This window comes from Pleurodeles waltl, chromosome 1_2 (assembly GCF_031143425.1).
Source record: "Pleurodeles waltl isolate 20211129_DDA chromosome 1_2, aPleWal1.hap1.20221129, whole genome shotgun sequence".
Taxonomy (NCBI): Eukaryota; Metazoa; Chordata; class Amphibia; order Caudata; family Salamandridae; genus Pleurodeles; species Pleurodeles waltl.
Window position 1 is genome coordinate 384,355,140 of NC_090437.1, and position 27,959 is coordinate 384,383,098.

A 27,959-nucleotide genomic window follows, 5' to 3' on the forward strand; every position below is an offset into this window, starting at 1 on the left:
GTGCATTAAGGCCAGTGTGACGCACTTCATAAACCCCCTCTAAACACACTGTAGAAGTAAAATGGCAGCTGCCTGTCCTGCATGCACAGGACAGATGGAAGTGAGGGAATCCCGCCAGCATAAGACATTATGGCGGTAGGTCATCGCAACCGCAGTGCAACTCGTCATTGGTTAACATGGTTGCCTATGGGAGACATGAGCCAATGATGATCACTGCTGGTGGTGAAGGTGATGTCCGCGGTGGCCGTGACAGCCATTTCATGTGCTCATGTTCACTTGACTCCTGCCACTTGTGCTGAGAAGACCTCCACTGCGTGTGCTGCTGTGTGCTGACTCTGGTAGCCAAGATGCCACGTGCTGCAGGGGATTTGGCCCCAGCCTTCTCACAGGAAGAATTAGAGAAGCTTGTGGAGGGTGTCCTACCCCTGTATGCCCAATTGTATGGGGCACCAGGGCAGCAGGTGAGTCCCCTGTGATTGTAGTGTCTGTGAGTGGTACGAAGGTAGACGGGGGCCTTGGTACGAGGATGAGTGACTTGTGGAAGAACCTGGCTGAGGGCTGTGAGGACAACTGGAATGTTGAAATGTGCGAATGTTCATGAGATGTGTTGTGTCCAATGTAGTCCCTAAGATGCCATGCTACATAACTGTCTCCTTTTCTCCGTGTCATCCATGCAGGTGAGCACCCATCAGAAGAAGGGGACTTGGCGTGCCATTGCCAAGCATGTGCGGACCCTGGGTTCAATGCCTGGTGGAGCAACCACTGCAGGAAGTGGTGGGAGGACCTGGGATGCTGGGCAGGAAGACTGGTGAGGTCCAGCTGGGGATGTCCTCCCAACGAGGGAAAGGTACCCGTCAGACCCTGACCCCTCTTATGTCCTGCATTTTGGCAGTGGCATACCCTGAGGTAGATGGGCGCTTGAGGGCAACACAGCAGCCACAAGGGGGTGAGTTCACATTTGTACATAGGTTATGTGGTGAGTGATAGGTGCAGCCTGTGCAGTGTGTGAAGGCTGTGGAATATGTGCTAGGTAGCTATTGTTGGACTAGGCTTGGGGCCGGATGTGCTACATACATGTGTCAAAATGCCGTGAAGGATGTGAGTTGAGGTTAACTTAACTGCTAAGTAGTATCGATGATATGGCAACTGCGCAGTGGAGGAACAGAGTATTTTATGTGGACGGGGTCCTTGCTACTGGAGTTCACACACATTTTAGTCCCAACTATCCAAACAGCGTGGCTGGGGCCATAGCCTAACTGCTGTCTGCTGGCATGTGGTGTATGTGTAGTCTGCAAAGTCTGAGGTTTCATAACACACAGCTATATGTGCATGGGTTATGTGGCTGTGCAAGTATGCCTCCAAACGCCTGTAAAGTATTTAGTTTGGGTCTTGAGATCTTAAAGAACCATGACCCAATGGGCTGGTTCAGCCATGTGTTGAGGGTATGGCTTTCATCCTGTACAGGATTGAATGTGTGTCAGCATGAGTAGAACACATGTGCATGACTGTGGTGGCACGCTTGGTCTGTTATTGGAGTGGCATGTGTGAGTGAATGCATGGCATGTAATGACTTGAGTGTGGCTGTTGTGCTGACATTGATCAATTGCTCCCTGTCTCTCTCTCTCCCATCCTGTCTCAAACTGTCCCACCCTCCCTCTCTCTCCTCCTCTGTCTTTGTGTGCATCAGCATCATCTGGAGAAGGAGAAGGGGCACCGGTGAGTGCAGAAGCTGCAATTCCCCGGACCCAGAAAGCTGATACCAGCTGTGACGAGGGGACCAGTGAGACAACGGACGAGTGGAGCACCACAGGGAGACAGGAACAACTACATCATCAGATTCTTCCTCCGATGGTGACTCCCTGGTGGTGGCAGAATCCTCAGGCCCTATGCCTGCACCATCCTTGTCCACCACCCCCCTTACCAGCACTTCCCTCGCTGTAGCTTCCCACCCAGTTGCCCGTGCCAGCTCATGCAGGAGGGTGGGCATCTCCTTTGCCCCAGGCACCTCTGCCCCTGCCCCAGTCAGCCCTGCTGCCCTCATTGAGGAGGCTATTGACCTCCTGAGGTACATCTCTTTTGGGCAGACAACCATTGTCAATGCCATCCATGGACTGGCATCCCAAATGCAACAGTCAAATGCGTTCCTAGAAGGCATTCACAGTGCCCTGTCTGCCCTTCAGAGATCGTATCAGGTTCTGACCTCCTCATTGACGGCAGCCAGTGTTCCTTATTCTTCCATCCCCACCTTCAATTACCTGTTCCCACTCCCACATCCCTCTCCATTTCCCATCCAAAGCACACTTTAACACCAGCATGCATCCCCTCAAACAGACCCAGAGCGCAATGACAATCACAATCACTGCAAACGTAAGCACCGCCATGCACACACCCACCATTCAGACGCACACAAAACAACATCCACTCCCTTCACGGACTCCCCCACCTACTCCCCCGTTATAGTCACATTGCCACTCACACCTGCAGACAAAACATCATCATTCCCAGGTTCAGCCACACGTGCTGTTACTGCCACCGTCACCACAACAGCAGATCCCCATACATCGACCTCATACACCACATCCGCATGCACCACAACAGTCAACACTACCACATGCAGCACATCCACCCTACCTGCACACACCACCCCAACATTCACTCATACATCCCCCCTTGCCATCTCCCTGTGTCTCTTCCACTCCTCCACTCAGTACACCTATACGGCCACACTCATCTGCCCAACACACACCCAGCACACACATGTCATACACCCACGCACCATCACCCAAACCACATCCATGTGCACACCTGTCAACCATCCCCTCTCCCGCCATTCCCAAATGCCTTACCCATGACCTACCCGCTGCCCCGAAAAAAGATTGCTACATGAGTTTCCCTATTCCCATTGGCTGGTCTAGTCCCTGTTCTCCACAAATGACCTGCTGCTCTTCCCAGACCCCTGTCTTCCACCTCCCTGCCCTCCTCCAGGCTGAACCATGCCAGGCAGACATCAGTCCGCAGTGCTGCTACGACAAGCAGTCCTGTCTCTCACACCTCTAGGCCTGGTACCACTACATCTGGGTCCCCTGCCGTTGTGACCGCCACCACTGTCCTACCAAAGAAGGCAGGAAAGAGAGGCAAGGCTAAGGCGTCCCCCAGAAAGCAGGACAGTAAGGAGGAGAGGCCTGGAAACAAGAGGAGGGATCCTCCATCCCAACCCCGTTCACATCTCCTCCAACCCCCATCACTGAGGTGCCTGCATGCCCCATTGATGCCCCAGCCCTGTGGAGGTCAGCATATTGCAGTCAGGAGTCAAGTTGGGCACTCCTCAAATGCCCAGTGTGCCCGGGACATTTGGACACTCATGTACTGGCCCTCGTGGCATTATGTGAATAGTTGTTTTCTCTACTGTTTTTATATATATATATTTATCTACAATGGCACAGTTGGTGTCAATGCTACATAGCTTGTCCTGGCTTTCCTTGCACATGTATGTGTGGTGAATGTGCGTTTGTGCGTGTGTGTGTACTAATGTCCTTCCTTCCAGTGTGTGCTAGGCTGGGGTACTTACGGCTGGTGTCTATGTCGGCGTCACAGGTCCTGGATGTAAATGGCCAGCAGGAGCATTGGAAAGGCTTTCAATTTGCATGCCATGGCGCCTACAGAGGTGCCTGTGTTCCAGAAGTTGGGTCTTTCCTTTTATGTTGTTCGTTTCCGCCATGGTTTTCATGGTGGTTAGACCGCCCCGGAAGTCCTGGTGGTGTGCAACCTAGTAATATGGTGGGTGGAAACTGAGTGACCGTCGGCGTGAAGTGGCCTTCCATCGGCAACAGCGGTACATCCATAATTGCGGTCCAGGCGGAAACGTGACTATGTTCTGCAGGTGCCTTCACAGTACTCGTAATATGGCGGTCTGCACCACCAGGCCTGCAGCGGTGCGACCACCATCTCCATCAGGGCAGTCCACTGACTGCCAAATTCATAATGATGGGATCAGTGCTACAAAAATAAAGGTACTTTATTTTAGTGACCCAAGGCCAAAAATACTTTGGAAATTATACTCACGTAGGAGGGAAGTAAATTATGCAATATATACACCTGTAACCAAAAACAGGTAAGTACACAGTAAGAAACAGTGCAAATAGTGAAAATCACAATAGGTTGCAATGGGTCTAGGGGGAACACAAACCATATACCAAAATAGTGGAATGCGAAAGTTAATTTCCCACCTAGGCAAGTGTAGAGTGTAAAGGGGCACTGGGAGTGTAAGAAAAAAACAGAGGTAAGTAATAGACCCCACCCCAGAGCCCAGGAAAGCAGGAGTAAAACACAGCAAGTTTCCTAAAACATACTAGAAGTCATGATAGAGGATTATGCAAGAACCAGAAGAGACTGCAAGACACTAACAATAGATTCCTGGACCTGAAGACCTGTGGAAGAGGGGGACCAAGAAGGGCTGAAGAGTCCAGGGAGAACAGGAGCCCCCCTAACCTGGATGAAGGTGCAAAAGAAGAACCACTGGTGAGAAGACAAAGTCAGTATTGCACCAAATAAGACAGATGTGGGTTCCTGGTTGGTGCAGATGATGTCCCACGCCAGAAGGATGAATGCAGTATGGTTTACGTCACTGGATTCTGCCAACAAGCATTGGCACATGCAAAGCTCGTGGTTAGCAGAAATTGGCGCTGTTCGGGACCAGGAGGAACCTGGTGGCCTCTACCCAGGAGAGGGAGACAGAGGGGGCTCTCAGCAACTCAGTGCGCTCTCAGAATACCAGGCAGCACACACAGGAGTCCCACAGCACGGGGACAAAGAAGGTGCAAATGGAGGCTCATGCAGCACAAAACATAGGATTCCCATGCCACCGGATAACCACTCAGGAGTCATGTGGTATGGATGGTTTTGCATCAGAAAATGATGCTAGGCTGGTTAGATGCATTTATTTTGCCTCTAACCAGCCTAACGTCATTGTTTGGTGCAAACCCCACTTCTCCCATACTGCCAACCTACCCGCTTACCAATATTTTTTTTTACGCTAACCCAACATTTGCGCCGGCTCGCACCATTCCATAAGTATATAAGTATGGCACCCGGCTGGCTCTCAGGAATGGCGCAAGCAGGTGCTAAACTTTTTGATGCAAAACTGAGTTAGTGCAGTTTTGCATCAAAAAGTAGAAATATGCCCCTTGATCTTGTTTTTGTCCTGAACAAGCATCATCCAAGCACTCACTTTCTGAGTCAGCTGGAATCCTCCAGCCTTCTAGGCTTCCTCAGCTCAAGCCTTCCTGCTGCTCCTGTGATCTTGATGCAGTTGTCGTTCCTTCTGTCTTTGTGGTCAGTGCAACAATTCCTCTTCCTATTTGGCTCGGTGCACCACATCAATATTTTTGATGCTATTGTGGCACTTTGCTACATTAGCGTCCAAAATGTTGATGCTAGTGCAGCAAAGCACAGGGGGGCCGATTGAATATAATGGGTGTGTCATTTTAACACCTGCTCTGAGCAGGAATTAAAATGATGGAAAAAATGGTGCAGTGAAATGTACCCTTTTTTCAGGCCTTCCTGTGCTGGAACGCCTCCCTTTTATATATTATGCTTGACGCAGCCATAATGCGGCGCAAGGGTTGGCAAAGTGGCGCAATGTAAGCATTGCAGCACACTGTAAATATGGCATGGCAGAAAAGCAAACTTAGTGCTGCCTTAGCATAAAAACAATTATGCTAAGTTGGCACAAGGGGCCTGTAAATATGCCCCGAGTTCTTTGAAAAAGAAAACTTGTCTTTCGGAAACTGGACATTATTTTAGTTCTCAACAGTTCTAGCACTCTCAACACATTAACAGAGTGGGCACTTTAATTACATCAGAACTGAAAACCCTTACATCAGTATTTCTTGACAAGTTGTTGTAACAATAATATGAGAAGACTTTAGAGCACACAATATATGTGTATTTTTCTTTGAACTGAAAGTTGTATGTTAACAAAACTCTTAGGAGTGCTAGAAACTTTACTTTTGAATTGTACCTGCTTTCATGCTGTGTTTGTGAGGAAGCATATAAATGCATACCAGTAAATAACTACTTAGTTACTGTCCCTAAACTGTTCTCCTTGTTTTTTCCAGAGCACAGCATCCGCGCCAACACAAAAGGGTCCAGGGAGTGCAGATCCTATTACACAGTATTGCAAGGCAGCAGAGCACACCCTGTGCTGCAAGTTTATCTTTTTTTGATTTATTCCAACCCCCTTCCCCTTGGGGGCAGTGTGTGATGTAGGGGTTGTGGTTCCTTGATCATTGGCTGCCCTACGTGGTGATAAGAGGTTCAGCATCGACTTTGCGGTCCCATCCATGACAAAAGGCAGAGGGATGGACCAAAACTAATATATGACCAAGCTAACATCACTTTGTCAGGAGCTGTGGGCTATATAATGGCTAGAGGGAATGCAGGCACCCTGGTAACATCGTGCAATGTTCTCAGTAGTAGGATCAATAGGCCAAGCAACATGGTACATTGAACCCTTACAAGCAATCACCCTTTCAGCAAAGGCAGGCCAGCAAGCTCTGTAACTGGCTTGCAATATGTGCTGTGACACAAAAATGTCCCCCTTGTCACACATTGGTTGTGTAAAAAGTCTGCAGATATTGCTATATGCAAGGCAAAAAATAGACTAACTTGTCTTCATTTACTGTTAGTAACACATGTTCAACACATCTATGTGTAGCATTAAGTAAATAATAATAGTCTGTTTGCCACCAAAAATACTATTGTCAACATCTATCATAGGTCACCATTAACAAAGTACAATTTCATTTTCATTGCAGAGGGGCAAACTTCACCTCCCATCCAGCAGTCTGTCCTGGATTACCAACCTGTTGGTGAAGAAATCCTGTCCCCCGTAGACAATAACACCTTCCAGGAGTTTCTGGACTCCAAAGAATCTCCTTCTCCGGACATGGTAAGGAATGACAGCCTTGCATGGTCTCCAGAGGAACCACCACTCACAGGACATTCTTCATCTGCCAGTCCAAGCCAAGCTGCGAACTCTGAGGACCCCCAAGTTGACCAGTGAGAGTAGAAGTCAGCATTGGATGGTTCATGCGGTGCAGGTGGGGATGGAGGCCATAGCGGTCACCCTAGAAGAAGTAGGTCTAAGCACTAATAAGGATATGGCTAAGGTTGTTACAGACACCTAGGCTTGGTTCGGTTAGATTGATATACCCCTAGCTGACATTGCTGGTGTCATGAGGCAGAGAGACAAGAACAATAGGCCTCAACATCTGATCTGACACCAGTGGGGTAGCCTCCAAGCTGGACACCATCATTAATATCATGGCATCTCTGAAGAACAAGCTGGACTCCTACACAGCAACAATGGAAACCCTCCATAGAGACAGTGTTACCTTGCTGAGAAGCCACTAGATACTTGTCAGTTCTGGCAGACAGACAAATGCTGTCAGGGAAGGCCCAACCCCATAAGAGGAAGAAAATGTGGACTTCTCCAATTTCTGTAGGAGAACGGCCAGGTAACATTTCCCTGTGCCCGTTGGCCGGTTCCCCAGGGGCCCTGTGTTTAACATCATACCACCTCATTTGTCACCCAGTACTGCAGCTTTTTATGTGTACCTGTAAATTGTGTCCACTTGTGGATTGTTGATAAAGTCTACCTTCCCTAATGATAATGTGTGCCTTCTCAATGAAATTCTCCTCACTTCTACAAGTTGCATGACATGGCTTACAAACGGACTCTGTCTGGACATGCTTTGCTTTCAATCAATATTGGTGTCATTGCCACAAACACTGCAAACATGCTCATGCCGACCAACTCACATTTGTAAATAAATTCACTCACATAAACCAGAGTCGTTTGTTTGTTGCCGTCAGGACTACTTATACCATGGTGGATGTGTATATACAAAGCACACTTCTAAGCATCTCAAGGAGAGTGAGCTAAAGTCATTATCACCTGCTCTCTTTGTATATGCCCCAACCTCAAGTACATCCACTGCAATGGCATTATGCGGAATGTCTTGTCTCCCAATTGACCGTCATGGTGTGACACTAAGCATAACTTACTTGACTGGCACACATTGAAAAGGCCTTATTAAACACACAAATGCCTCCCAGCTATAAACTGGGCCTGTGAGGCATGTGAGCCTATAGCACTGTTTCTCTCATCCGCATATATCTAGCTCAGTGAACATGACAACATGATCAAGCATATATGGTAGCCTCAATGCTTACTCTGAAGAGATCCTAAAGTATATAAATTATGATGCTTGTACTGATAATATGCAGCTACGCATCCCCAGACTCCTACTGAATTTGCATAGTACCTATGACACACAAGGATGTTCAAGGTCAGTCCAACACCTTGGATGTCAGTATGCATGAAATGCAACTAATTTGTATTTATGGTCCTGTAACAACTGATAAATGGTGTTGAAAGGTACACTGGGATACATGGGGTAAATGTGTTCCTGTGTCCCAGAGAGGCCTCATATGTATTGTGTGTGAGTGTAACCACACATGATATCAATTGTATAATATACACATATTTCTGCATAGGAGCAAGGGCACAGAACCAGGGAAGGAGGAAATTGTACACTTATGGCTTGTCAAACCTTGCAAGTAGTTGCACAAGGTTAAATGCATGTAGTTCCACATTTAGCAAGTCCTGAATGCCAAGGATCATTGAGGTTCTCCAAGCAGGTGGGGGCCACATTTATGATTTATAGCCAGCTAACAACAACAACCTACTTGCACAATGTGTCAGAGAACAGCAGGGAATCTGTAATCTGTAGTGTCAAAACCATCCAAAATATACATGTTTTTATCTCTTTCACATACAGTGCTACAGTAGGTGACTATCTGTGTTGGGATGCCTATCAAATCACTCAAAGATGACCACTTGTAGTGCATTAAGAACATAAATAGTATTTGAATGAATCAAATGTGAGGAACACTAACTGTTGACTATGGGCGTCTCATAAAACAACATATACCTTCAAAGACTGCAGGGTAATAGCTACATCATGTACTCAACCTTCTCAATTTTACAAACTCTTGATGCAGTAATTAAAATGTTGTGAAAGTATAAAATGTTTTAATAGTATGAAATCTAACTAAGCAAACTATAACTACCTATCCTACACTAACTAACATAAACACTACCTCACACTATCTAAGCTCATCCTAAACTACTCACATCTACCTATCCTACGCTAACTAACCTTAAAACTACCTTACACTAAATTAAATTATTGTAACCTATATTAAACACTAAACACAAATAAATATCATCCACCTCCCCCTAACAGAAATAAATTGGCATGATACTCCCAGCAACTACACCTACACATATATATATTTCCCACCCGCAAAAAAACTTTTGAGAAAAAGATATAAAAACAAGTACGTATAAAAACATGTGAAAGCTAAAAACTAACTAGACTAAACATATACTATTCACTAACTTACTCCATGCCTACCTATTAAAAAAACAAACAAGAAACGTAATCAAACAACAATCTTGTGCACAGCAGAGTCTACAAGAGTTAGGACACTTGCACCAGGGTCTCCATTTCCTCAACACTTTGATGCAGACTGGCCTGCTCCATCTGTATTCCTTCCAGGCTCTGATCAATTTTCCCTATCTCTCATAAAATACAGTCCTTGAAAACTGACTCCTGGCATCTTCTGGGCTTTCTGGTCAATGTGATTGTGGCCTGTTTGACTGCAAGTGTAGCCGCTGGTACCTGTGGTTGGGGTAGCTGCTCCTGGCTTGGTCCACTCAATGTTGGAGTTGTGGCAAATGTGGATGCAGCAGATGGTGTGCTTCCAGGGACATTCCAGTATCCCCGATGACCTAGCATGCTCATGTAATCTGCCCATTTGCACAAAGCCTTAAGAAACATTTCTAATGTGCCGGTAAAGGTCCTACCACATCTCAAAGGTCCTGGCCTCTTCAGAAATCATGTAATTAGGGTAGTGATGGAAACACATTTTGAGCACAAGCTATACATGTACATGATGCATGTACAAATAGGCTGAACTGTAACACAATCATATGTGCCTTACCAGACTAAGTAGCCGCCCGCCAAGCGGTAACCGCCGTGCGGCCGCCAATGCGGCAGCACTCCCGCAGACCCCATTACAACATCCCCGCTGGGCCGGCGGGCACAAACCTAGTTTACGCCCGCCGGCCCAGCGGGGATGCGGCCGCAACATAGGAGCTGGCTCCTAATGGAGCCGGCAGTGTTGCGGCCGTGCGACGGGTGCAGTAGCACCTGTCGCACTTTTCACTGTCTGCTATGCGGACAGTGAAAAGCTGCATGTGGCCCTGTTAGGGGGCCCCTGCACTGCCCATGCCAGTGGCATGGGCAGTGCAGGGGCCCCCAGGGGCCCCAGGACTCCCCTTACCGCCAGCCTCTTCCTTGCGGTGCAAACCACCAGAAACAGGCTGGTGGTAGGGGAGTCATAATCCCCAGGGCAGCGCTGCCCTGGCGGATTATCACCGCCGGGGCTAAAACGGCGGGAAACCGCCGGCCCCGGCGGTGCAACCATGGCGCTACCGCCGCGGTCGTAATATGGGTCTCCGTACCGCCAGCCTGTTGGCGGTACGGGCGCCACATTACCCCTGGCGGTCTCTGACCGCCAGGGTCGTAATGACCCCCTAAATCCAGAAATAGAGATGGATATATCAACAATATATTATCACTACATAGACATCCCCTACTTTACCAACGAAAACTGAGTCAGGTGCCACATGTGTAGTTGCACAATATGTAAATGTAGTCACAGTGAGAATACAACCATATCATACAGAACAGTGACTCACAACCATGATGATGTCTAGATTTTAAATTGGACACATGGTCCAGAAATTGAAGCATTGGATTTTGCGATTGCATCATACAAGTGGGCTGATCCTTGCTCATCAACATAAGTGAAAATGTTTAAATTGATACAGTCCAAGTAGTGTGGCTCTGCATTTCATACTCCATGTGGAGTAATATAAGGCAGCACATACTGCTGGCTTCACTTGCACAGAGGTGGATAACCAATACATGGATAGGTTGTCATTTATCTCCTGCAAAACATGACTGGGGTACATTACATTTATTTACCCTCGGGCTAATGTACTGAAATGTGACATGTAGTTTCTGGTTCACACTTGTAACCAAGAACATAGGCCCGGATTTAAGAGGGCAGAGCGCCACCTTAGCATCATTTGTTTGACGCGAAGGCAGCGCTAAGGTGGCCTGCATGCATTGCACTACCTCGTAACTCTTTGCATTACATTATGCCTGCGTCAGGCATGATGAATGCTAAGGAGGTGTTATTCCATTAGGGTGGGCTAAAAATATGGCTCAAAGAAATCTAAGACTTTTTTTTTTCTTTTTTTCTAGCACTTTTAATGTAAGGGGGCACACCATTGTTTACAATTGGCCCCTATGTACTGTTCATGGTTAGCGCCAAAATGTTGGCAGTAACCCTGCACAGTACTGTAAGACCTAGAATCCTTAGTGTGGTCTCCCCTGTCTTTTTGCCTTTGCTTCGTATGTTTTTGCTAGTTTTGGTACTGTTGACCAGTGCTGAAGTGCTAGTTCTCCCTGTGTAAATTGTATGTGTTATTAGTTTTTCCATGATTGGCATATTTGATGTACTAGTAAATCCCTAGTAAAGTGCACTAGAGGTGCCCAGGGACTGCACATCAAATGCTACTAGTGGTCCTCCAACACTTTTTGTGGCACCAACATGAGTACCCATGGCTCAGACCTACCACTGCAGTGTCTGTGTGTGCATTTTTAAACTGCCAATTTGACCTGGCAAGTGTACCCACTTGCCAGACTCAAACCTTCCAGTTTCATACCTATTAGGCACCACCTAAGGTAGGCCCTAGGTAGCCCCATGGGCAGGATGCAGTGCATGTTAAAGGTGGGAAATGTTTTAATGTGTTTTATCTGCCCTAACAGTGAAATACTGTGATATTCGGTTTTCACTGTTGCAAGGCCTATCTCTCTCATAGTTAACCATGCGGGATGCCTCTAGATAGGGAAAGCCCATCTTAGCACCGCCTTAGCATAAAAAATGACGCTAAGGCAGCGCTAAATTGGCACTAGGCCCACTTAAATCAGGGCCCATGTTATCCCAGTATTTCAGATTTACACAACCGCTTAGACACACATATCTAAATATGACAAGATTATTGGATGCAGCTAGTTCACTTTCAGCCCTGAGTTGGCTGGATGATGAAGTTTGAGTGTATCCATCATCACATGCCTGAAGCATTTCTCAGGCATGTGATGTATTTAGTAATGCTGGCCAGCATCATGTCAGACTTCATTCTACCATATCAGTGGTGAACACCGCCTACCACCATGACTAACGCCAGTGTAATGAGGTCACTTCCTACACTACACTACCTGTAGGGCAAAGGGCTGCCATTGTGCATTTACCACGCCTTCATAGTCTGGCCGGGGTCCTAGTCCATGGCTGTATTCCACCTCCCCTTTGTCAGTACTGTTTTGATTACTGGTCCAACTCAAGGAATCATGTTGGGAATTGTGCCTACACTGTGATGCAATAAAACATACACACCTCACCACACACTGCCCTGACAGGATTAACACATTCTTTGTGTCTGTGTGAGGGACCATTGTGTCGCATGTACAACATGAATAGTGGGAACTTGTTATGGAAGTGTATGTCCCAACTCAATGTATCTCTCTTCCTTCCCCATAGGTACAGACCCATGTGGTGAGGAAGGGCCCCATATGTTTACAGACCCCTGGTAGATCTGGCCACCATGGAGGATGTCACATCATCTTCACTTACCGCTTGAATCGAGCCACAATTCTGGAACTCTGTGCACAAATGGAGCCTATTCCGATGCCAGCGAATAGAAATCCCCATGCCATACCGAAAAATGTGCAGGTACTATCTGTGCTATATTTCTTAGCCACAGGCTCATTCCAAGTGACAGTGGGCATGGCAGCCAGTGTTTCTCAGTCAATGTTCAGCCACATCCTGTCCAAATATTTGAATGCATTTGTGCAACACCTTCAAAGTTATGTCCAGTTCCCCCTCAGGACTGATCTCACCACCCACATAGCCCTTATACCCCCAAGAGTAAATGAACAGGTGTTCAGAAATTGTAAAAACGTTCACTCCATGAATGTCCAATTGGTGTGTTCTAATGATCAGTACATTTCTCATGTCAATGCAAGGTTCCCAGGATCATTCCATGATTCCTATATCCTGAGAAACAGCAGTGTGTCACACATGATGGGACAACTACAGGGGGACAGAGCTTGGCTCATAGGTGAGTGTGTATGACACTGTACTAGTAACCTACCTGACAGGCAGGTTGCATGCAAGTAGTACATGTGTGTATTAACCCTCTTTTACCCACTTTTCCAGGGGATTCTGGCTACCCAAATATGCAATGCCTCCTGACACCTGTGACAAATCCCAGGACAAATGCTGAACTCCATTATATTGAAGCACATGGCCGCACTAGGAGGGTGACATAGTGGACAATAGGACTCCTGAAGGCAAGATGTTGTTGCCTGCATCTCTCTGGAGGATCCCTGTGGCCTTCTGCATACTACACAACTTGGCTGTGAGGAAAGCTATCCCACTACTGGAAGATGAGGATGCTGTCCAACTACCCCTGCCACCTCAGAGGATTGATGAGAGTGATGAAGAAGAAGAGGGGGAAGACCAACCCCAGAACCCAACTAATCCAGCTGTACTTCCAGTGACTGTGAGGTACATTTCTTATTCTGCAAATGGGTTTCCTGCATTGTTTCCTGTGAGACTTATGTACCAAGGCCTTTATTTATACTTTTTTTTGCACCGCATTTGCTTCATTGTTTGACGCAGAAACGGCGCAAACTTGCAAAATACTATTGTATTTTGTAAGTTTGCGCCGTTTTTGCGTCAAAAAGCGGCGCAAATGCGGCACTAAAAAAGTATAAATAAGGGCCTAAGTGCTGTGGTGTCCTTTACCAGTGATGTTGCTACTTTATGAATGACGAAACAGATGTGTGTTACAATCTGACATACTTCAAACATGACAGTCTGTTAGACCCCCTCCAGCAATTAAAGCAGCATTATGATGGAAACTGGCTAATACCTACCCATTGACATTTGCTTGCTGACATTAAATGAGGACAGATTTTTTGTGTGTACACACATATATATATTTGAAGATAAAACATACATGAGCGATGGGACGGTAGAAGGGTGTGGGCACATGGTGAACAATATCCTCAGGTACATTTCCACAGCTGTTGGTAGCACAGAGGCAAAGTCCATGGGGCGATTTGAAGATGGTGAAATGGCAGTGGCATGTCAACAAGGTAGCTCAGTGTCACACAAGGGAGACAGTTCAGGGCAGAGTCAATTCCTGGTGGTGGGCTTGGTCTTCGCTGGTGTTTGACTGGGATGTCTGGGTCTGAGGCCACGTTTGTGAGGGGGGAGCTGGGCTGCAGGGGAAGTGGTGCTGGTGTACCGTGAGTCCTTTGGCAGTGCCACCACTCCAGTATCTTCTGCAGCTCTTAATAGCAGGGCAGTGTCCTGGATAGTGTATGGGACCTGCAGGTGGGTGGAGGACTCAGGCATGGTGGCATTGAGCTGTTTCCATTGCTCCATGGCCTCTTGGTGGTGTGCTATCTGCAGCCTCTGATTCTGCTCCAACATGGCAAGGATCTGGCCCACCCTGTCCTGTGAATGGTTGTATGCTCCCAGGACCTCAGCAATCACCTCCTGGGCAGCAGCATCCCTCATTGGGCCACCCACCTGGGCCACTGATATCCTCCCACTGGCCCTAGCCCCCTGTGCCTGTGTCCCCTGCACAGGTCTGGCAGTCCCACTTGCACTGGGCCCTTTATCATCCTGCCTGGTGGTGGGTGGAGACTCGGGCCTCTGTACAAATGGGCAGCCAGTCTGTGGCCCGGAGACACTGGTGTGGGGGCGTTGGGCCAGAGCTGATGGTGGTGGCTGAGTGGTAGGGGTGTCAGTGGTGTCCTGGGTAGGGCTTCTGGAAGGCATTTGTCCAGGACTGTGGGATGGGCTAGGGATTTCCTCTTTGTCCAGACATCCCTCAGCACTCTCCTGAGTGGGGCCTTCGACTTCAGGTAGAGGACTGGCACTCCTTGATGTCTCCGTCTGGGGCACATGGGTGGTGGTACCTGTGTGTGAGAGAATAGAGATGTGGGTGTCCTGTACTTTCTTATCCCTTACAGCACTGCTCAGTAGTGATTGGTGGTTACATTCCCATGTAGTAGCATGCAGGGTCCCTTCGTGTTCTTTATGAAGCATTTAGTGAGGGGGTGGTGGTGCATTCTGGGTGTTGTAGTGCTCCTGACATTACATGCATGGGTTGGAGACCGTGCACTGGGGGCTGGATAGAGATATGTATGGGGGGTTGTGGGCATGCTGGAAACATGGATAGGAGTGTCTGGGTGTTGTGGTCTTGGTAGGGGATGGGGGCATGGTGGTAGTGAGAGGGATGGGGTTATACATGCATTACAGGTGCGGTGACTGTCAAGGTATTGTCGTTGACTTACCCGAGTCCAGTCCTACAGAGAGTCCAGTGAGGCCCTCCGGGTGCAGGATAGCCAAGACTGTCTCCTCCCTGTCAATATATGCGGAGGGAGGAGGTGGGGGACCACCACCAGTCTTCTGTACCACGATGTTGTGTCGTGATGCCATGGACCACACCTTTCCCCACAGGCCGTTCCATCTCTTCCGGATGTCATCCCTTGTTCGTGTATGGGTTCCCACTGCGTTGACCTTGATGATGATCCTCTGTATAGCTCCATCTTCCAGGCCAAGGGTGTCTGCTGCACCTGTGCCCCAAATGGCTGTGGCTCGACTCTGAGTATCTCATCCACCATGGTCCTTAGCTCCCTGTCAGTGAAGTGGGGGTGCTTAGGGGTGTCATGGTGTGTGTTGTGGGTGGTGTGTTGTAGGTGAGTTGGTGACGGTGCTGTTGTGTGGTTGGGAGTGTGGTTTGTGATGGTGGGTGTGCAGTGTTTGTGTTTTAGTGGTGATTTTGTGTGTGTGACTTGTGTGATGGTGTGTTTAGTGTATGTGTGTTGGGCTACTGGAGTTAAATAGGATTGTAGGGTGTGTATATGTATGTTTTATAGTGGTGTGGATGTGTGTCAGGTGTGTGCTTTTCAAATCGGCCAATGTGTGCATTTGTTGTTGCCACTTCCCACTGCTGATGGCGGCGGTCGGTACTGCCAATGGTCGTTCTATTTTCACTGTCCGCTGAGCTGATTTGTGCATCATTATTTGGTGGGCAGGGGGGTGGTATGTGTGGCAGTGGCAGGGTGAGGTGTCCTGCGTTTCCGCCGTTGTTGGCCCTGGCGGTGGGTGGAGGTTGACAATTTTTGGGTGATTTTCATTTTTTGCCATCTTTATACAGCGGTATGCCATCCACCGCCATTGGCGGACTTTTGTTGGCCATCAGCACGGTGGTCGGCGGTGTTTGCCGCTAATTTCATAATGAGGGCTAATGTCTTTTATGCTCACATGATAACACAATGATGCATCAGGCCCACCAGAGCACTCAAAACAAGTCCAATGGGCACTTCTGACCTTCCACCCAAACACTGTGCAAGCTGTCTTGGCGCAGGTCTCTTTCACCCAAACTCTGTGACCTACCTGGAACAATCCATGTCCACTTCGTATGTCAGAACAGCATCACATACCTGCCAATATCACAACTCTGAAATGTCCACATGTTGATGTTGTGGTGAAGGTACCTGTACAACAAACAAAACAAGAAGTATAGGCTTAAAACCATACATACGACACCAATCACATAGCAAGCATATGGAAAACAATGAGCCATAGTTACAAGAATGAAGCGCATCACTAGTGATGTGCCATTTTTCTTGCGGCCCCCTTGCCTCCCCTAACGTTACATTGGTAGCGCTGTATTTACAATATGGTGCACTATGGCCCATGTTAGGGGCAATAGCGTCATTTTATAGATGCTATTGTAACTCTAGACTGGATTAGCGTAAAAAAAATGGAAGCTAATCCAGTATTGTGTTAAGAGGCCCATTGAAATCAATGGGAGCCTCATCTTAACGCCTACTTTAAACATGCTTTAAATATGATGCTACAAATGGTGCAATGGAATCTTGTAGATTCCATTGCGCCATGTTAGTGACCCTCTAACGAGGCAATGCCCCCTTTGCGTACATCATGCATATATTATGCATGATGTGACGCAAAGGGTTTGCAAGCTGGCGCAAAGCTAGTTTGCTCCACCTTCTAAATATGGCGCTATGGTAGTGCCACAAATGTGGCGCTAAGGGACGCAAGGGCCTTGTAAATCTGGCCCAAAGTACATTGCAAGGAAACTGACACAAACAAAGCAACATCATCAAGGTGGGGATGTGTCAAAAGCTTTCTTTTCAAGCAGCCTTTGGCTGATTGTTGCAGAGTATCAGCTCCCTAGCTGTATCTAAAACACTCTACTCAACACATTCTCAAAACTGCACTTCATTGTACATTTATAGTCATGACATCACAGGCCATACAATTATTCATGAGAAGTAGGTGTGGGTGAGATCTTCTTGCAAGTCAGCTCCTTCCTCTTCACCACTGTCACCACTGTCATCCTCAGTTGGCATTTCTAGATTCTCAACGCATTGCAGGCTTGCCCTCCACTGGGATGAACAGGATATTCCTCCGCAGGGTGATATTGTGGAGCATGCATCATGCCACAGTGATATGACACACTTTCCAGGGCGAGTAGAGGAGGGTTCCATCAGTCCTGTCCCGACACTCAAATCTTGCCTTAAGGAGCCCAAAAACTGGCTGCACTGCCTGTTGTGTTCTTCCATGGGCCTCACTGAAGCAAACTTCCCTTGGCATCAACAGCCAAGGATGGTTTGGTTATGCTGAGTCTCCTGTTAAGGAATGGGACATAAGTGTAACAATGAATCACTCACTTCATGATTGTACCATCTGATATTGCTCACACACAATCAGGGCATATGTGACTTACCAACCAGCCAGGCTCTCTCTGAGTGAAGTTGTGATATCAGCTGGGGTATGGTGCTCTTCCGCATTATGAAGGAATCATGGGCTGATCCACGATAACTGGCATACACATTTGAGATGTAGAGATCCGCCAAACAGACAACTTGCACACTGATGGAATAGAAGTTCTTTCTGTTGTCATAGACTTGTTCAGTGGCCTGTGGTGACACGAAGCCAACATGTGTGCCATCAATGACCCCCACCACCTGTGAGAGTGGGGCAAAACCATAAAAGTCAGCCTTCACATTGGCTAAATTCTTATGTTGGGGGAACCTGATGTAGCTGTCAATGTGTTTCAACATTGCTGAGAGGAAATCCTTCAACACCAAAATAAACATAGGTTAGGACATACCAGCAGATACAGCCACTGTATGTTGGAAGGACCCTGTGGCCAGGAAGTGCAATACTGACATGACTTTTACAATGGATGGATTACTGTTAGCTGGCATCAGATCTGGGTCTTGCTAATGGCATAAGTCCACTATTGTTACCCTATCCAGGAGGAATAACTGGATTATGTGGCATTCCTCCATGGTCTGAAGGTCCGGCAGTGGAAGGTAGACAAGAGGTTGTTGCATCCTCCCTCTCCCAGGGTACCTATCTGTGACAAGATATGATTTGTAACATTAGTCAGTAAGTCCAAAGCAACAGTCATGATGCATGCCTGAAATATCATGTGACAAAGTATTTCTGACTGGATAGACATGACACACAGTACACATCCCAGCTGGCAACTACACAAGGGTCACATGTGATCCCCATAGTTGTCAACACGTGTCCACAGCATGGATTAGGGTGCAACCCAACTATCTGCTACATAATTTTCCCCTCAAAATGTGACTGTTTTTTCTGACAGCCAAAAATACTACCAGCTGTGGTGGACTGTGCATAGCTGTAATGCACCATGTGTGCCCTGCAACACACTACACTGGTAGATGTGTAGTAGGACACACATAAAAAGACAGAATAAGGATTTTTGTGAGGCTATAACACATATATTGTAGGTGTGATGCAGTTTATGAAGCCATACACTGTATTTGAGACTGCCAAAATGGCGAATGCGTGACCTACTCGACTGGTCATTAGGAACCAGCTGCAACTGCCAGCGTAAGTCATTTGTGTGATAGGTGGTTCCAACCACGGTGGACACAGCCATAGGCTAATGTTGTTGTCTGTGGCGGACATGGCCCAATGACTGTGTCAGTGGTGATGTCCCCCTATGTGGCGCAGGTGACCGCCATGTTGTGCAAATTCACTCACTTGACTCCTGACACTGCTGCCAGCAACACCTCCACTACTTGAGCTGCTTTGTGCCACCTCCAGCAAGTGATAGGGCCCCTGCCTCCTATCCACAGGAGGTGGAGAGAATTGTGAATGCGACCCTCCCACTGTATTGACATCTCTATGGCTGACTAGAGGAACAATACCGCATGTTCACAATTGACTCTGTTCAACTGTTCAGCTGTTGTTGTAGTGGGTGTAAGTTCTACGCTACAGATCACTACTCCTCAGTGTTGCTGGCCAAAGGAAAAGAAGTAATGGATCACTGTCCTCAGCCATGTGTCTGGTCAAATGAGTAAATTGGCATCTGCTCCCCAGAAGCCGCTTGTCTTCAGTGTGTGATGAGTGCTGGTCCCTCACTACTGTCTATAATGTTAAGATGGCATTCATACATGTGAACAGTGGCGGCTGTGACCATTAAAAGTGGTAGTCCTTGACTCGAGTTCCAGTGGGTGAGTCTAACTTCTACTAGGAGGATTCAGGCAAGTGCACTCACACCCCCTTGCAGTCAGTCTTAATCTTATTCATTTTCTTTCAGTCTCATTCACTTACCCTCAATCGCAGGTGCAACCACTTTTACTTACTCTGTCTAACCTGGACTCACTGACCCACTCAGTCTCATTCATTCTCACTAATCCACTTGGGCTCATTCATTCTCACTTACTCTCACTCAGTCCCACTGATTCTTATTTCTTCTGATTCACTTAGTCTCACTCCGGCTCAACTTCACTGTGACTTACTCATTCTCATTTAGTGTCACTCAGTCTCACTCATTCTATCCTAGTCCCTGTTATGTTATGGGTTATGTTATGTGGAGCACCTGCACAAAAACTACAGAGGAGTGTTTAACAGTAGCGATCACTACTCCGTTAATGTTTACCAACTTACAGGGTTCAGCAAACTGGCATGAAATCTTGTAGGGGTCTCTTTGAAACCCAGGAGATTGGTCAGCTGGCTTTTTTCAGTGCTAGGAGGGCGTTTACATGATATCTTGGGAGTTTGATGGGCCCAAAAATTTAATGGCCATTCTGCCACTCTGGCTTTGTCCCTGTGGGCTGTAGCGAAGGGGCTGCTTTCAGCACTGGAAATGATGCCATGAACTAAAATTAAAAGCACATCTCTATCCTTGTTATAGCCACCTGAAGCCTGGAACTGGTTTGAACTCTTGCCAGGGCTAATTTTGGTTCACAGTGTGAATGGGCCTGTTGTTTCTGAAATACTGGTAGTGATGTGTGCCAAGTATCAGGCTTCCAGATTCTTCCCCAACTCTACCAGCTTTTCAGAGAGATCAATGCTCAGTGAAGTCTCCCATGATCTCTAATGAGCAGCCCAGTGTGATTCTAATGTGGCAGGAGCAAATAATTACAAAGTTCATGTGTTGTATACCAGCTGGTGCTCTATTTTATTTAGCAAGTATTGTTTTCTGCCCAATCCTTAATCTCAAAGGCTTTGGCTCCCTGCTGACAATGAGGGCTTTGTAATACTGTTTTTTGTGCTGTCTGATACTCTGAAGCTTTAATGACTTTGGCCCTTATTATGACATTGGCCAGCGGCATATTGATGCTGATCAGAACTGTCCACTAGAGACAACTTTGCACTATAGATTGCAATCTGTAGAACACAACACATACAGGGTGAACCCTCAACAAATCATCATGGTGTACATAATAACACTGATGGGCATGGCATGCTGCACAGGCAAGTCCGGAGTTGGTAAGACTGCCAGTGCAGTCTTCACTCCACAGTTGGCATTACCAGTTTCACGCTGGGATGGCGAGTGGAAACTGTCTCTCCTCATGTCAGCTCTGTGGGGAAGTCACCACAACATTGCTGCTGGATCAAATAGAGCCAGCGCCAATCTTGGGCTACACTGGGTATGATAGCACATGCTGCACTTTTCAACACAAATCAGGCAGTGGAAAACATAAAGGGCCTGGTCATGGGGGCCCCTGCACTGCCCATGGTAGGTGCATGGGTAGTGCAGGGGCACCAAGGGGCACATCACACCCCATTACCACCAACCTTTGCATGGTGGTTTGGACCGTCATGCAAATGCTTGTGGAAAAGCTGGATTAAAATTTAGAGGGTAGCACTGATTGCAGTGCTGGGCTGGTGTCATAGGTGGTATTGCCCGTCCGTTAGCTGGCAGCAACCTGGCAGTGCCAGGCCATTGGCCCTTGGGGCTTTCCCCACGGTCCAAATGTGCTAGTCCCACCTGCGCTATTGGCTGTGGTCAGATTGCCAGTGGCAGTCTGGTGGTCATAGGACTGCCAGACTGATAATGAGGGCCTATGTGTGCACATGTACAACTAGCTGCAATCTGTCCATCAAACTAGCTAGAGGGCCTGATCAAAGTTGAAAATAAGTAATCTGTCTATGTCCATAATTTAGTAGCATCAGGCACTGTCAAGTACAAAATGCTGTTCACATCAATAAATGATACCCATGCCGGCCAGCCCTAGGTCCAACCCTGTGCCAGTGGTAAATTAGCTGCCCTGCCACAATGCTGCATCCCTTGCACATCAGAGCAAGTTTGGCTGTGTTGAGGGTGAGATCATAGTTGTGAAGAAGAGGAGTATCTTCCAGTACAACCAGAAACAGAAATGGCAGACATGGCTGTCTGCTAGGTCCATGTGTGCTGCGGAATACAGCACACATAAACAAACTTAAACATGAGGAGAAATCAAAGTAAACTTCATCATTGCGCCTTGGTAATGCCATCCCTGGGGTGGTGTAAGATATTGGTGCCGCCTCAGGTGTATGAAAATATGTAAATCTGGGACAGTGACAAAATGCAATGTGTGTTGGTGTGGTTTGACCACCCCAACAGTCATTGCAAGGCCCTACCATTCAAATTGATGCATGGGAAGGGGCTGTAATTATAAGGTGGTATTAAGCCAATATAATGGAATAAATCACATCTTGTAAATATGAAGCAGCCCATTGTGCCACCTGAGCTTCCCTTTACGTGACACCCAGGTGGGGCAAAGGGCTGATAAATAGGCAAGAACAACGTGTGGGCTATAAGTTGTCACTGAGTCGCCAATAGCAATTAAATAATGTGCCATGACAACTGCCACAACATAGAAAGATTGATTTTAAACCATCTCATTGCAGAGGATGATGGTTCTCCTGCCGATCTGCCTTTCCTGGATTTCACTGATGACCTGGATGACCAGCTGACAACCATCACCCAACAGACTCTCTAGGATGTCCTGGGATCCCTCCAGATACCATCTCCAGATGCAAGGAGTACACCCAATGTTACGGCCTCCCCAGTTGACCCACCCAATGACCAAAATATACTACCTGCCAGTACAAACACAGCTCAGGACTCCAAGGACCCAGAGACAAGCTTCCAGAGGACAGTGGTAGGAATCCAGTGGGAGCTGGACAAGCAGGTGCGGGTGTGGATGGAGACCGTGCCAGGCAGCCTAGAGGGAATGCATATGTGCCTTGTGACAGCTAATGAAAACACAGCTGCCATCCGAGGCACACACTCCCCACTGAATGGAGTCCAGCAGTGTCTGTTGGACATAGATATTGCCATAAGGGAAAGGCCACAACAACTGCCCTCTCAAACTGGCAACAGCATGACACACAACAGGTTGGAGTCCATTCAGCGTGAAGTGGCCTCCCTCAGGGAAGACACGTCTGTCTACCACCGCAATGCTGCAGTTATATTGAAACATCAGCAGTTCCTCCTTGCTTCAGTGATGTCATATGTCTTACCACAAATGACAGCTGCCACATCTTTAACCTATGAAGTGTGTGTGGCCCCCTCTTCCTCTCTACCACCAGCACCAATGGCACAGGAGGCACCACACCCATCACAGGAGGAAGATTACTTTTACTCAGAAATCGACCTGGTAGCACCAGTCTGTGTCACATGGACAGTTTTCTCCTTAGTTCTGGGCTTAAAATCATGCCATTGTTGTCACAGTAGGATATGTGCACTCTTCACCCACCCACTGTTGACTTGTCTGCCATTGACTGTCATTGTCTCTCCCTTACCAATTGGCAATTTTTGTTCCTCCACACTCATCTACGTTACTCGGAAGCATGTCTCATGACATGCCCCTCAACCCTGGACTTGTATTGTGTCACAAATATATAGATTTCACAAATGGGCTCTCTGACCTGGATATTGTAAATATCTCACTTTCACGCTTCCACTTGTAAAGAAGCACCTTGTACACATTTAGCATGTCTACGTCTACTGTGATCCATCTGCTCAGCTAAATTATTGTTATGTGTGAATCCATGTCATTGGTCACAGAATATCAGTACATGATTGCAGGGCTGTGGAGGCACAAAGCTACATACAAGGATCCTAACATAACAAATGTGTATGCTGGTCTCATCTCCTACAAGCACTTCACTGAGTATATAAAAAATGAAGGACACATATATGTTTTCCTCATCATATATGGCAGGTATGGCTGAAAAGCAAGTGTAGGGCAATATTGTCAGCTGGGAGTACCAGAAGAACTCACTGGTGTGGTACAGAGGTAGCTAAGCTTTTCAGTGATGGCCACCGGTCAGTGTTGCAGGATAGAGTTCCAATTGTAGCTGTTGTCAGATGTGTCACAGTTCCCAACATTGTTACTAAAGGACCCCAACACTGACAGCGGTAGATGTCATGTTGCAGTCAATGTGAAAGCTCCATTGTCAATAGGGGTAGCACATGGTAAATGCGGGTTTTGAAAGCAGGACGGATTCCCTAGGCTATTTCCCCAATTTGCCCAGTGCATTCATGGGGAGAACCCTGAGACTTACACTAATTTCACAAAATGTATCCAATTACAAGATATAGGGCCATATGTATGAAGAAATGGCCTTGCGAATCGCAAATAGTGATTTTTAACAAATCGCTATTTCCGAGTCACAATAGTCCATGTATCATAATTGCGATTCGGAATTAGCGATTTCTTAAAAATCGATATTTGTGGTTTGCGAGGCCGATTTACCGAATCGCAATTTGCATTTTCGCAAATTGCAATTCGGTAATTGAATATCGCAAATTGCAAGAAATTTCGAGAAAGCACACCTGGAGGAGGCTGATGACATCACAAGCAGGAAGTGAGTCATCCCAGGCAGTTTCAGGTGCCACCCCCAAACCAGCATCCAGAGAGAGCAGCCCAGCCACACTGAGCAACACTCTGAAGGAGGCAGCACACCTGAACAAGAATGGACACCTCAGGAGAAGGGAGAAAGAAAGAGGAAGCTCAAATTTAGCGAGCAAGAGCTGGCGGTGCTGACAGAGGAGGTGGTCAGGAGCCATGACCACCTTTTTGGTAAAAGCTCACTCCAGGTGCCGGAGAGTGAGAAAAGGAGACCCTGGGCAGATATACAAACCAAGATCTGCACTATTGGAGTGGCACAGCGCTCGGTCGATGAAATTAGAAAGAGGTGGTATGACCTGCGGTCCCATGCAAAGGAGAGGGTGTCAAGAAGACTGCAGGAGGCCAGGGGCACAGGAGGCGGTCCACCCACAGAGGCACTATCCACCCCATTAGAGGACCTAGTGGAGTCAACACTCCTCCCTGAAGCAGTGACTGGGGTCACAGAGATAGACATCTCCGGCACACAAAGTAACAGCCAAGGTAAGTGCAATATTGAATTGTAACCCCATATGTGTATGCACAAAAGCCCCTTAGGAATTAGCAAGTAATATATAACATTGTGAGAAGTAGTCCATTCCACATCGTAGAAGCAGCACAACAATGCATTATGGGAGTGGCAGTCCACAACCCAGAGCTGAAAGTAGCACATACAATCTAATTAAGTAGAGCAACACCCAGAGGAACACAACACCCACAACACAGTGAAGAGAAGTACCTGTACCTTTATTACCATTGTGTGCCCTTACTTGCAACAAACATAACTGACATGCTGCATATTGTAGCTGCAAGTGGGCCAGGCCTAGCAGCCACAGCATGTGCCAGCATAGGCGAGACTGACACCCATCCAGCCTCAGACTCAAACACAAGTGGGTCTCTCACCATTGCGACACTCCTACGCAGGCCCAGGGCACTGCCACTGCCAGAGCTCAGTCAGGACTCGGATGAGCAGCAGGAAGGGCCACATACACCATCCCCAACTGGCAGGAGCACCCAGATGCAGGAGGCCAGTTTTCAGCAGACCACAGCACCCCGCAGGACGGCAACAAATGCCGGTGCACAGGCAAATGAGGCAGGTGAGGGTCCCTCCTTCTTTGGTGGGCTGGAAGCAGCTATGTTGTAGCAGCAGCGCCTATAGAACAAAAGGATAACTGGCTTAAAAAAACAAATGCAGCAACATAACACCAACATTGGGGACCTGCATCGCCAGCTTGAGTGCCTGCATGCGAATATAGAACAGCTGCATGAGGGACAGATGCAGGCATCGCAGGACACAAGGGAGCTCACTTCTGCGGTGCGGGAACTATACCAGGAGCTGCGCCATGACAGGGTGAGCCACCGCTGACAGAAGTGACGATTCATGAACATGTTCGGGGGCTTCTGTCGCTCTGTCAATAGGCTAGCTACTTCTACCTCACTGATTGCACGTCGTGCAGTGGCTGCACAGGTGGAGGCAGCACACAGCAGCAGGGATGTGGCTAACAGACTTGTCCAAATCACTAATGTGATTAACAACATCATGAGACAGAGGTCAGCCACACCTAGTGAGCTTGGACTGGGGGACACAGAGGACACTTTCAGCCTCAGCAGTCTAGCTGTACCCGCAATGGACACCAGGCGGCACAGTGCCAGACACAGCACTGCCACTGAGGCGGACAATCGAGGTGCCAGTGAGGCAACTGGGCACCCGAGTGGTGTGCGTGGCCGCAAGAAGTAACTGTAGCGGCCAGAGGGGTAATGAGTTCACTATGAAGTAATAGTGCATTACTCTGAACTTCTATTGTTTCTAGTTTTTTTAACTCAATTATTTTGCTATTCATTGGACTAACATTACCTGACATTAAGGTAATAAATTTACTTCACTACAGGTACATTTGTCAGTGCATTTGTGTTTTTCATACTTACATCTGAAATGGTTGTGTGTGATGTCAGCACGCCTTTGCCTTCCCTCTGCTGCACTGGTCCTGTCTGCTGGCTGTAGTGGTGGTATGGGATCATCATCCTCATCAGATTCAGATTCACATATTTCTACAGGTATGCCCCTGGTGTTATCTTTATTTTGCAAGATTGCACAAGTAGCCAATATTCTACATGTGGTCTCTGGGCTGTACTGTAGTGCCCCTCCACTTTTGTGGAGGCACCGGAAGCGACTCTTCAGCAGTCCAAAGGTGCGCTCCACCACGTTGCGGGTCGCCCTGTGTGCTGCATTGTATCTCTGTTCAGCAGGTGTTGCAGGATTGAGGTAGGGCATCATCATGTAGGTGCGCACTGCGTAGGCACTGTCTCCTGGAAGGGACAGAGGGTATGATGAGTAACTGAGCCATCTGACATCAGCACGCCATCAATGCGCCATTGTATAGAGGGACAATACCTAGTAGATATCCTTCTTCAAACTCCCCAGCTAGCAGTCTTGTGTGAATGGCGCTATGGCGAAAGATGTACGAATCATGTGTGCTCCCTGGGTACCAGGCCATGAGGTCAGTAATGATGTATGAGGCATTGCAAATCACCTGTATATTCATGGAATGTTGGTACTTACGGTTGCAGTACACATACTCTGTGGCTGATGGTGGACAGATTGCAACATGTGTCCCATCTATGACACCTAGGACGTGGGGGAACTGTGCTATCTGGTAAAAATCTATTTTTGTCTGCTGTATATCCTGTGGGGTGTGTGGGAATCTGATGTACTGGTGTATCCTGCTCAGCATGGCGTTGATAAATGCATTGAAAAATCTAGAGAGGGTACTCTGTGATACCCCTCCAGCTGCTGCTATGACCCCTTGATAGCTCCCTGAGGCGAGTGGGTGGAGGGAGCATAATACCTGCACATGGGTGGGTATGCTGTGAGTCCTTAGTGTTCTGCGCTGCAGTATGGGTTGTAGCTCAGCTATCAGATCAAGTATCATGGCTGAGTTCAACCTATGCCTCTCAAATATTACCTCCTCTGTCAGGTTAAAAAGTGTACTGCGCACTCTGAAAATGCGCTCCTGCCTCCTCCTCCCTTTCCTCAAACCTGCCAAGATCCTCATTCTCCTCGCCATGACGTAGAGTGAGCCATTATGGAAAAGAGTCGGAGGCATTCTGGGCCTCTTTATATAGGTTGCACCTGGTTACCACCTGGTTTCACTTAGTGGTATTTTGCATGTGCAAATTGCATTCTGCGAAAAATCGCAATTTGCGATTTTTTGATGCATCGATTTGCAACTTGGATTTTGCGAATCGCAATTTGCGCATCGCAATTTCCTACTGGAAATACCGAATCGCAAAATGCGACTCGCAAAACTAGGTCGCAACGCAAAAAATCGAAATTTTTGCGATTTCTTAATTTTGGTCTGCGAATGCCTTTCATGCATCGCAGACTAAGTTTTTGCATTCGCAAACGGCCGAATTTTGTGATTCGCACCGTTTGCGAGTGCAAAAAAGTTTCATACATCTGGCCCATATTCTTATAAACACAATCTACTTAAAAACATCTAAGACCTACCC

At 47.5% G+C, this 27,959-nt stretch overlaps 1 long non-coding RNA gene across 1 annotated transcript in view; it reads left to right on the forward strand.

The window, feature by feature from the left end:
- The window catches only part of LOC138300462 (uncharacterized), a 111,364-nt gene extending 103,500 nt beyond the window's left edge, over positions 1–7,864 (forward strand). The window contains exon 3 of the long non-coding RNA XR_011204944.1: positions 6,816–7,864. This is a non-coding gene — a long non-coding RNA (uncharacterized lncRNA). The remainder of the gene's footprint in view (positions 1–6,815) is intronic.
- The last annotated feature ends 20,095 nt before the right edge of the window (positions 7,865–27,959 follow it).